Source organism: Odocoileus virginianus, chromosome 1 (assembly GCF_023699985.2).
Source record: "Odocoileus virginianus isolate 20LAN1187 ecotype Illinois chromosome 1, Ovbor_1.2, whole genome shotgun sequence".
Classification (NCBI taxonomy): Eukaryota; Metazoa; Chordata; class Mammalia; order Artiodactyla; family Cervidae; genus Odocoileus; species Odocoileus virginianus.
Genome location: NC_069674.1, coordinates 19,844,252 through 19,855,905, shown reverse-complemented (window position 1 = coordinate 19,855,905; position 11,654 = coordinate 19,844,252). Strand labels below are relative to the sequence as shown.

The 11,654-nt window shown below is 42.5% G+C and overlaps 1 pseudogene; it reads right to left on the bottom strand.

Moving 5' to 3' along the window:
* Nucleotides 1-9,786: 9,786 nt before the first annotated feature.
* On the bottom strand, nucleotides 9,787-11,049 carry LOC139035257 (nucleosome assembly protein 1-like 1; annotated as a pseudogene).
* Nucleotides 11,050-11,654: the final 605 nt, after the last annotated feature.

The following is an 11,654-nucleotide window of genomic DNA, read 5'->3' as shown; positions in this document are numbered from 1 at the left end:
GTTTAACATTGGCGTATTCTTCACAACTGTTTTCTCTGCAGGCTGAAAAGTCTGGAGGAGTATCCCTTCTATGCAGGATATTGAAGCTGAATCTCTTGATGCACATTCTCCTTCTTCATCTTACTGAAGTGTAATCCTCTCCACCAGTGTCCTGTCGTAGCCAAGCTTGTCTGAAATCGCACCAAGCCTGCCCTGCTGAAATCCAGGGGTTAGGCAGTTGCTGTATCTGGACTGGTTTGTTCAACCAAAGGAACAGATTACAACTGGGAGATTCAAGCTGGTTAAGCCAATTACATTTTTTTTTCTCGCTTCTTTGATCTGATCACAGGGACTCCACTAAACTTGAGGATACAATGACTGAAAATAATAAAGAATAATAATAACCAACAGGTATTGAGAATTTACTATGCGCCAGCACTATTTGGGTGCTTTTTGTATGTGTGACTCACTGAATCCTGCAACCACCCCTTGGAGGGAGATATGCTTACATTTCACAGAAGCTGAAATGCAGGAATGGGGAGGCCAAGGCACTTGGTCAGGGCCACTCAGGTTATTAGTGGATGAACCAGGTTTCAAAGGCTCTAGGAGAGCTTTGGTTTCACTGGCAATCAAAATGTCATCCACATACTGAAGAAAGGCTCCCTCATATAACTGTAGGTCCTTTAGATCTTTGGCTAGGGCGTCCCTGAAACTGGGAGAAGCATTCTTGAATCTCTGGGGAGGCACAATCCTGCAGAACTGCCGTTTCAATTTTGTCTGTGGGTCATCCTATTCAAAAGCAAAAAATCCCTGTGACTCAGGACTTTAGGATGTGCAATAAAAGGTCTCTTTGTGACGCCATGGACTGTAGCCCACCAGGCTCCTCTTCCATGGGGTTCTCCGGGCAAGAATACTGGAGTGCGTAGCCATTCTTTTCTCCAGGGGATCTTCCTGACCCAGGGATGGAACCCAGGTCTCCTTCCTTGCAGGTGGATTCTACCATCTGAGCCACCAGGGAAGCTATGTAGGCCCCAAACTGTAAGCCAGCAGAAATCTCCAGAGAAAGTAAGGTATAGGGGTTGGGTGCCACCAGATGAATGTCCTCATCCACCAGATGAATGAATGAATTGCTCTCAGGTCCTGTATAAAGTGATATTCTTGGGTCTCCAGCTTCTGGACTGGTAGGATGGGAGTGCTGTGTGGTGACTGGCAAAGACAGATGAGGTTATGTCCAAGGAAGGCACATATTACTGGCTGGATTCCCTCTCTGGTATGTTCCTTTACAGTCTACTGTTTTAAGTTCAGAATGTTAGACCTCGGATGGAGTTCCGCCTGTGCAGGGTGTTGCTGACTTTGCTCTTTGTGGGTTCCCATCTGGCCAAACATCCCATCTTACCTTCTGCAGGACCTCTTCAGGTAATTTCAGGCACTCAGCCTTTCCCAGCTATAGTAATGCTGCTTGAAGCAAGTAAGATTGTCCTGGTAGCACCTTCATGTCCATCCTTTCTTGGGGAAAAAGTTCCTCTTGCATTTAGTTTACTCAAGAGGTCTCTCATCCCAGCAGATGTATCGGACACCCAGGCATGTACAGGAAACTGCTTCAGATAAGTCTCTCTCATCTGACATTCCTGCAGTTTCCAAAAGGGCTTTTGGAGAGGTTTAGGAGAGAGTCTTTAACACTGAGGAGGTGTGGCCCGTTTAGTACTTAAGCACAGAGAAGTTAGCTCCGGTATCAATCAAAAAATCAACAAGTTTATTTCCCCCAGTCATTTTTACCCAGGGCTCCAGGTGGGAAATGTCAGGGGAGCCAGTGGTTCCTAGGGGAGCCCCCTAGGCCCTGTCATTCTTGGCCACAATCAATCATCTGGGGCATCCGTGGAAGGAGGAATGAGCAAACTGTTTCTGTATCTGTGGTTTCCCGGGCACTCTGCTAGAGAGCTTCGGGGTCTTGGTTCATCGTTTTGTTTTTGACCTCACGAGGCTTGTAAGTTACAGAGTATGGTATCACACTTCCCATCCATATTTTTACATTCTTGCTATTATGCATTCATAATCTATGAGATTGTTTTGAGTGCTTTTAAAAATTAAAAATTTTTTTTTCCTTCATGTGATTATGATTTCCTTAATTTAAAATCTTAGGTACAGGATAAAAAGATTAGATTCCTATTAGCAAGTTATATGACATTTTTTCGTTTCATTTAAGTTTAACCAGAGGTGAATTAAAATGTGGATATGGAGAAATATTTTAAAAAGCAACTTCCTAGTTTTCTCTGATTTTATTTTTCACATCTAGATCTCAAATAATGAGAACTTTGCAGGCCTTGGATTCTTCAATTTCACAATTCTAACCAATACAATGAGTCCATCTTAATATTTTTTCACTGATTTTGGATTGCTGGGAATAAAGCCACACTAGCCATCAACTAGGTGGCTCAGTGGTAAAGAATCTGCCTACCAAGGCAGGAAACTCATGTTTGATCCCTGGGTCGGGAAGATCGCCTGGAGGAGGAAATGGCAACTCACTCCAGTACTCTTGCCTGGAAAATTTCATGGACAGAGAAACCTGTCTACAGGTTTCTACAGTCTACAGCTTCTGTAGTCTACAGGTCTACAGTCCATGGGGTTGCAAAGAGTCAGACACGACTGAGCATGCTGCATCCAGTCTAATATATACACTATAGGTGTGTTAACTCTGTCTACTCTATGATTTTGTCATTATGTAGTGAATTTTCCTTTTCTTATGGGGAGAGAGGATGAGGAGTAATGGAGGGGGAGGATGCTGAGGCAGGATATGGGAAAGGAAGGAAGACTGTCACAGGAAGTAGGTGAACAAGAAGTGGTCCTTATGTCCCAAGTATGTCTCTCCACCCGTATTTTTTGCATTGAGCTGGGAAGATGGGTACCAGCCAATATGGAGATCTGCAAAATCACTGCTGCAGTCCTACAAGTCCCAGGGACTCTCAGGACCAGACGGGACTCATTAGTATTTAAGTAGGATCTGGTAAGGGCTTCCCAGGTGGCTCAGTGGTAAAGAATTTGCCAGCCAATGCAGGAGCTGCGGAAGATGTGGGTTCGATCCATGGGTCAGGAAGATCCCCTGGAGAAGGGGATGGCAACCGACTCCTGTGTTCTGACACAGAAGTCTAGTGGTCTACAGTCCATGGGGTCTTGAGGAGTTGAACATAACTCAGAGACTAACACTGTCATCTCACTTTCAAAGTAAAGTCTATCTAGAAAAATATAAGATTTTTTTCCTAGGTGGTAACCAGTGAATTTCATGTTTGCTATTCTCTTACATAATTTTCACATTTTCTAAAGTAAAAAATTCATGTTTATAATCAGAGATGTATCAAGTACTAAAAAAATAACAAACATCCAACTCAATTAGTTATTTCACACACTTACTGGGAAAGTCAAATCCAAGAAACACTTATACTTTAGATTATTTTCATTCAGTTGGCCTTTCAACTTTAGAAAACAAACACACTTTATGTACTACAGGTGGAGTTTGAGTGTTGTTGTTCAGTCACTCAGTCTTGTCCAACTCTTTGTGATGCCATGGACTGCAGCGGCCAGGCCTCCCTGTCCCTCACCATCTCCCGGAGTTTGCCCAAGTTCATGTTCATTGCATTGGTGATGCTGTCCAGCCATCTCATCCTCTGATGCCCTCTTCTCCTTCTGCCCTCAATCTTTCCAAGCATCAGGGACTTTTCCAATGAGTCATCTGTGCACATCAGATGACCAAAATACTGGAGCTTCAGCTTCAGCATCAGTCCTTCCAGTGAATATTCAGGATTGATCATCCTTAAGCTCGACTGGTTTCATCTCCTTGCTGTCCAAGGGACTTTCAGGAGCCTTCTCCAGCACTACAGTCCAAAGGCGTCAATACTTTGGTGTTCTGCTTTCTTTGTGGTCCAGTTCTCACAACTGTAGTGACCACTAGGAAGACCACAGCCTTGACTATATGGACCTTTGTCAGCAGAGCAATGTCTCTGGTTTTCAACACACAGTCTGGGTTTGTCATCATTTTCCTGCCAAGAAGCAATCATCTGATTTCATGGCTGCAGTCACCATCTGCATTGATTTTGGAGCCCAAGAAGAGGAAATCTGTCACTACGTCCACCATTTCCCCTTCTGTTTGCCATGCAGTAATTGGGCCAGATGCCATGATCTTAATTTTTTTTAATATTTAGTCTTAAGCCAACTCTTTCACTCAACTCCTTCACCCTCATTAAGAGGCTCTTTAGTTTCTCTTCACTTTCTGCTGTTAGAGTGGTATCATCCCCATGTCTGAGGTTGTTGATGCCTATCTTGATTCCAGCTTGTAATTCATCCAGCCTGGCATTTCTCATGACGTGCCCAACATACTGATTAAATAGGGTAACAGAAGATAGCCCTGTCATACTCCTTTCTTGATCTCTGAACCAACTGGTAGTTCCATACAGGGTTCTAAGTGTTGCTTCTTGACCCGCATGCAGGTTTCTCAGGAGACAGGTAAGGTGGGCTGGTATTCCCATCTCTCTAAGAGGTTTTCACAGTTTGTCATGATCCACACAGTCGTAGTCGATGAAACAGAGATAGATGTTTTTCTGGAATTCCCTTACTTTCTCTATAATCCAGCAAATGTTGGCAATTTGATCTCTAGCTCCTCTTCCTTTTCTAAACCCAGCTTGAACATCTGGAAGTTCTCGGTTCTCATAATGCTGAAACCTAGCATTCAAGATTTTAAGCATGACCTTACCAGCATGGGAAATGAGTGCAACTGTCCAATGGTTAGCATTCTTTGGTACTACCCTTCTTGGGAATCGGGATGAGGATTGACCTTTTTCAGTCCTGAGGCCCCTGCTGGGTCTCCCAGATTTGCTGACACAATGAATGCAAAAGCTTTATAAATTTGATTACACTGTGTTTAAAATTATATCCAGTTTGTATTTTCTCATTTGTTGTCATCAGGGTAAATGTTTTCCCAGCAATTCTGGGGAAGTTTTTCACCTTTCACCTGTTTGTGCTGGCTTTCAGCACTTTTGTTGGTTCAAAACGGTCAGGGTCCACATAGGCAGAAAGGACCAAGAAGAAGACTTTGACCATTGTTTAAAAATTACACACAAAAATAAATAAATAAATAAAAAATAAAAATTACATAAGAGGGGTGGTTTGAGATTACCACTGAGTGTGGGCTCCAGGGCCTTTGTCCTGGTGGTTCTCACTGCCTGGAATGTTCTATCTACCCTCAGACAGTGTTAGCGATTGTCTGTCTCAGATTCTTTGGGTCTTTGCTTGTTATCTTCTTTGAAGGCCTTCCTTCACCACACTATTTAAAATTAATCCATCTCTGGTATTCCCTCTTTCTCTTCTCTGTTTTCTTTTTTCCCTGTGGCATTTATTTATCTAACACATTACATACTTTATTTATTTGTTGTTTGTATGAGGAAACATCAGACAATCCCATCATAAGAGCTGTTCAACAAAATTAGTGGTCATGTATCAAAATGGCAAAGCTGAAGCTCAAAGGGACAGAAAAAGTGTTCCTTTTGATAGTGTATTAAGAATGTAATTAATGTTTTTTAAAGCACACAGAAATGCCAAGGTTCTTGTCAAGGTCCCAGGCCATTTCTTTATATAGAATACAGGGTTTTTAATAGTTCCCTTTTAATTTTAAAAGGAATTAATATTTGCCAATTATTTTTACATATTTATCCTAGAATTCAGCAAGCAGTAAATACAGAGGGCCTACATTTTGGTTTCTGTTTTTAAAAAAATCACCCTGGACTTTTTTTTTTTTAATTAGTTGTCTTAACAAACTTACAAACATCAGTCTTTGGACATAACCAGAAACAAGGTCAGCAGTTTCCACTTTTTGAGCAGCCCCACTGCCTTCTATGTGTTTGTTTCTCTGCACTTGGCACTACCATGTCCAAATACAATCTTATCAATTGTTACATGGTTGGCCAAGTTCCCTGCACCATGACTCTGCATAGCATCCTCCTCATCCTCTCTTTAGATCTGGGCTTTGGCCTTCTGTTGACAAAACACATATCACTGTCTTTCTCTCCCACCAAGGCAAGGGCGGTGGAGTTAGAGGGGACAGGCTTCTGAAAATCGAAAATATCCACAACCCCCAGCTCATTTCTTTCTCTTTACAACCTTTCTTTTTCCTGGTGTTAGTTATCATAATAAAGTGACACACACATCACCTAAATATATTTTGCAGAGTAAATCAAACACCAAGTATTCGTGTAAGTCCAGAAAGAGGTTAGTAGATTGAAGTTAGAACCCACAGCTCTTCTTAAAGTATTAATAATTGCACATGTGCCAAAATAAATCTCCTTCCCTTCTGCCTACCTCTCAGAACACGTGGCTTTTCCTAGACCCACTCTTTTCACTTCCTGGCAACAATTTGAAAACCAGCTAGTCCTGAGGACTCTTGAGCTCTTGAACAAATTCCTTAATTTCTGCTTGAGAGTTCAGAGGGAAAAAATTATCTCAGGAAAATACATGTCTCTACTCCTTTCTTCTCTGATTCCAGAACTTTAAATGTGCCTCTTCTTTCAGATTTGCTTGACTTACTTCTGAACCAACTGGTGATATTCAAAAGTGGAAAATACTGCTGCAATTGCTGTTTTCTAATTTTTTTCTAATTTATTTCTTTTCTACCTATAAGCTAAAAGCCAAGCACCCAGACTGGAACTTAAATATTTGCTTTGTGTGCTGTATGCCAAGTCACTTCAGTAGTGTCTGACTCTTTGCCACCCTATACACTGTAGCCCACCAGGCTCCTCTGTTCATGGAATTCTCCGGGCAAGAATACTGGAGTGGGTTGCCATGCCCTTTTCTAGGGGGTCTTCCCAACCCAGGGATCAAACTCAAGTCTCTTATGTCTCTTGCACTGGTAGGCAGGTTTTTTACCACTAGTGCCACCCGGGAAACCCAAATATTTGCTTTGTGTGCATACTCAGTCTTGTCCAGCTCTTTATGACATCATGGTCTGTATCCAGCCAGGCTTCTCTGTCCATGTGATTCTCCAGGCAAAGATACTAGAATGGGTTGCCATTTCCTTCTCCAAGGGATCTTCCCAACCCAGGGATCCAACTGGTATCTCCTGGGACTTCTGCATTGGCAGGCAAATTCTTTTACCACTGAGCCACCTTTGCTTATTCTAATTATCAACCTCGTAAATCTGTAAACTGAAAGATAACTGTGCAACATGAGGTTTGTAAGTTAAGTTATATTCAGCATCTTACTGAGAACTATAGCCCAGGAGACTATGGCCTCTTCATAGCTCTGAGAAACTACTTCTAAGAGGTAGGAGGGATGATAGTTCATATATATATATATTTTGACAGGGGAATCCATGCAGTCAAGTATGCATCTTGGTAAAAGATTGCTGCTAGTGCTGCAGTGAAATAAGAGAACAATTTTCTTTTTCTCTTTTGCCTTTTGAGTCCTTCTCTACTTTAACTGTTCCTGATCTACTGTCTGTATTGATAAGAAAGTTTCCTTCTTTTCAGAAGACTAACCTGTTGTGTAAACTACATCCTGCACTTAAGTACCTGTCGCCTTCTAACTCTGCACGAGCCACACTCTGCATCTATTATCTTCTAACTTTATGCTAGTCACATCCTGATGCTTAACTTTACAGCACTCTCTCTGCAACCCCCCCCCCCCCCCCGCCCCCTTGTAGTTTGTTTTTCCCTCTTTTGGCATTACAGAAAGAAAGTTGCAATGCAAGCCACAAAGGACAATGGACTCAAATTACCAGGCTAACTGATGCCAGCCTATTGCCTGTTTTGATACAATCCAAAAATAAAGAAGAATACAGGATCCTTACATCTTGGCTCTTTATTGCCAACCCCTGACTGTGAGTCCCAACTATATGATCCCCCTGATTCCCCAAGGAGGGGAGACACAGTTCTTGAGGCAGAAAGCTACGGTGTTCTCTCCTCTGCTGGCTTGAGGATTAAGGCTATCTTCCTACTTCCTTGAGACTCTCTCCATATTTTCTTATTCTGCTCCGGTGGGCAGAGAAAGCGAAGATTTTGGCAGCAACACCAGTCCAAACAACAGATATCTCAAGTCAGTGATTTTAGTGCTTTACTATGTATGGGAACATGCAAGAAGCCGGATTCATCAAAGCTCTTCCTGAGATATACATCTAACTCTCTAAGGGGCCCATTTGTTGGAGGCACAGGACATCCTATTATCATCTTCGTTTCCTCCGTCTGGAGCACAGATTGCGTCCTCCGGTTATCGTCTTGAACTCTTCTGTCTTAAGTATAGGATGCACTGTTGGTCAGCCGCTGCAGGGGGTTAATCTTTGTAGAACTGGCTGGTGACCTGGTGACCCAAACGCTCTTTGCTCTTCCTCTGTTTGCAAATCTGCCAGACGGTAAGCAGTCTATTCACAGCTGTACGCTCAACAAGTTCTGCTGAACAAATAGGTTTGTCTCCCTGGAGCTATGCCCTGCTTCTCTGTATGAGGTAGGCCAGAGCCAGCAGCTGAGGGAGCCCCAAGGCTAAAGTGCATCTGTGTGTTTTGGGCTGTGGCAGAAACGATAGGACTGATTTAAGAGATTCACCTAGTGCCAGCCAGACTAGACTCACAGGCTATCGAGGCTGGTGGGGCTTTAGAAGCACTGAACATCTTCCAGGCCTTCAACATCACAGTCTGGCTAATGCCCAGCCTCCTCTGGTGGCCAGGAATTCACTTCTGACAACTAGTATTCAGGAAAATCTTGTGTTAAGAGAGGTCTTTCTTATGTTGAGGCATAACATGTCTTCCTATATCTTCTGAGGGCTTCCCTGGTAGTTCAGATGGTAAAGAATCTGCCTGCAATGCAGGATACCCAGGTTCCATCTCTGGGTTGAGAAGATCCCGTGGAGAAGGGAATGGCTACCCACTCCAATGTTCTTGCCTGGAGAGTTCCACAGTCAGTGGGCTATAGTCTGTGGGGTCACAAAGAGTTGGACACGGCTATCAGTATATATCTTTTACCTATAGGTCTCAGTTCTGTATACTGTGATCACACGGCATTCTGATCCTTTTGTAATAGGGAAAAACAAATCTGACTCCATATTGAATCTGTTTCTTTTACTTTAACCTTTGTATTCTATTGCTTTTGCTGCAAGTCAATCACAAAGGAATGTTGCCTATAGCTTAAAGTATACACAATGGCTCATCTCTGGGACACCTGCCTCCCAGGCCTGAGCATTAAGCTAAAATACTGTTGTTCAGCTCATGGGAAACATCCTGACCAGGCCCACTTATGAATGGCTGCAAAGAAATTAATGCAATCCCTCTGCAGTCTGGCCAGAACCAGGAAATATTTATAAATAGTTTTTGCCTTTTTTTTACTTTACTTTCTTCACCTCCCCCTCTTTAATCTATAAAAGAAACTAGTATCCAAATCTGGGTAAGGGGCTTCCCTGGTGGTCCAGTGGTTAAGAATCCACTTGCCAATGCAGGGGACACAGGTTCGATCCCTGCTCCAGGAAGAGCCCACGTGCTGCGTGGCAGCTAAGCCCATGAGCCACAGCTACGTAGCCAGCACTTGCTTTTCAACTATGACCCGAGCTGAGCACACTGACCTATGCCTGCTGGCCAGTGAGTGGATCCTCTTTCCATAATGCTGGAGGGAGAGTCTGACAAATTCTGGATGACTCTTCCTTTTAAATATTCTTTGTTTTTTTTAAATTATGTGACATTTTTATTTTAGGCTGCAAAAACAAAAATGAGCAAACAAACAACAAAAAACTTGAAATAGGCTTGTCAAATGATGTAAATTCATCCTTTCCAGGGAAGCAGCAGGTTATCCTCAAGGCCACATACATCCTGCTTCACTGCTGCTTGCACTCTGCTGGATTTTGATCCTTCTTTGGGTCATAGTCTGGATCATTTTCCTCATCTGCTTCTTCTTCCCCTTCCTCATCCACTTCTTCACCTTCTTCATCATAATCATCGTCATCATCTTCAATAGCTTCTCCAGTAAAGTATAACACTGATCTTGGGATTATACACTCATGTAAAAAGTGACCAATTTCAACATCTGCAGCGAGGATAGCTTCAGAATCATCATCCAGATCTCCACTCTCGGAACTTCAGGAAGGGCAAAAAAATTAAGAAAGAGTCATTAGAAACTGTTTTGGTCACAGTATGAACTGTCCCACGTCCCTTGTGTTTCTGCTTCCTCTTAATCATTTTCAAAGTGACATTCTTCCCTTTTTTCCAATCTATCTGGCATTCTGTACAACCCATAATTTCTGGTCCATCAAAAGAAAAGGGATCAGAATCATCTGGTTCTGACCTCATCCTATATGTCTTTGTCAACACTTCATTTGTGAAATATTCATTGGGTTCAAAGTGAAATTCTAAGACAAAACTCATAGGTTGACCAGCATCTGAGAACTTCACTTTAATATCTTTCAAGTGCTTCAGAATAGGTTCATCATGTTCCTGAACCATATCACTGAGCAAGTCAACATTCTTAAAAACTGTCAACCAAAATTCAGGAATTCCCTTGGGATCTTCTTTTTCTTCATCCTTTCTCTCATCTTTAATCTTGATCTTTTCTTTTAGCTCCTCCGAAATTTCATCTTCCTCATCTGGTTTCCATTCACTTTCTTCTTCTGTAGGTTCATAAATGGCATTAATGATCTCAAATCGCTTATCAAACAGAGGCTGATAAAGAACAGCATACTTTCTTTCAAGATCATGAACTTCCTCACAGAATTTGGCTTCTATCTGCGCACATTTAACTTGAAGGTTTTTAAGAGCATTCACCCGTCTTTTAACTACCCTAGGCAGGCTTTCAATGTATCCTGTTGGTGTTTCTACCAGACCATCAAGTCTTTCTTGAAGGGCTGCAAGAATCTGAGGATTTTGCATCATCTGAACAGTCAGCTGACCACTTTGATTTTTGTTTCTTCACCAGTCTCTTCTTCTTCTACTTCTTCAACATCATCCAAATCTTGATCAAGTTCAGACTGTTCTTTGTTGTCGATGTCTGCCATGTCGTACAAATGCCAAATATTTTAAAAAATGACAGATTTTTTTTCCAGCTCAGCTCTCCGGTGGCGAGCACGGGGAGCCGGGCGGCCCGAGTTGTGCAGGCAGTGACTCAGGGCGGTGGCAGGAGGAGCAGGCGCCTTTTAAATATTCTTTATCTGTCTCAAATGTGCTCCATCATCATGTCTGTACTTGGCAGTGTGACGCAGATAGGAGTCTTGGCTAAGTCAATACTTGTTAATTGAATGATTGAATAAATGAATCAAAAATCATTGGATAGGAAGAACAACATAAATTAAAACTGGAGGGAACAGAATATATTTTATGTTGGTTTGTGAATTTTTCAACTCATAGTTTAAAAACACTGTTTTGAAGATGAGATTTGTAAGAGCTACCACCCCAGCAGATTAGATCATGACATTGAAGAAATAATGGGATTGCTGGCTTTATAAGAAGAAAGAGATCCCTTTCGTGCATTCAGGAAAGACCATGGGACTTCACTGGTTGTCAGCGGTTAAGAATCTGCCTGCCAATGTGGGGGACACAGGTTCGATCCTGGTCTAGAGTCTACATGATGTGGGGCAACTAAGCTCATGAGCTGCAACTACTGAGTCGGTACTCTGCAACAAGAGAAGCCCCCATAATGAGGAGCCTGTGGACAAAGAGTGGCCCC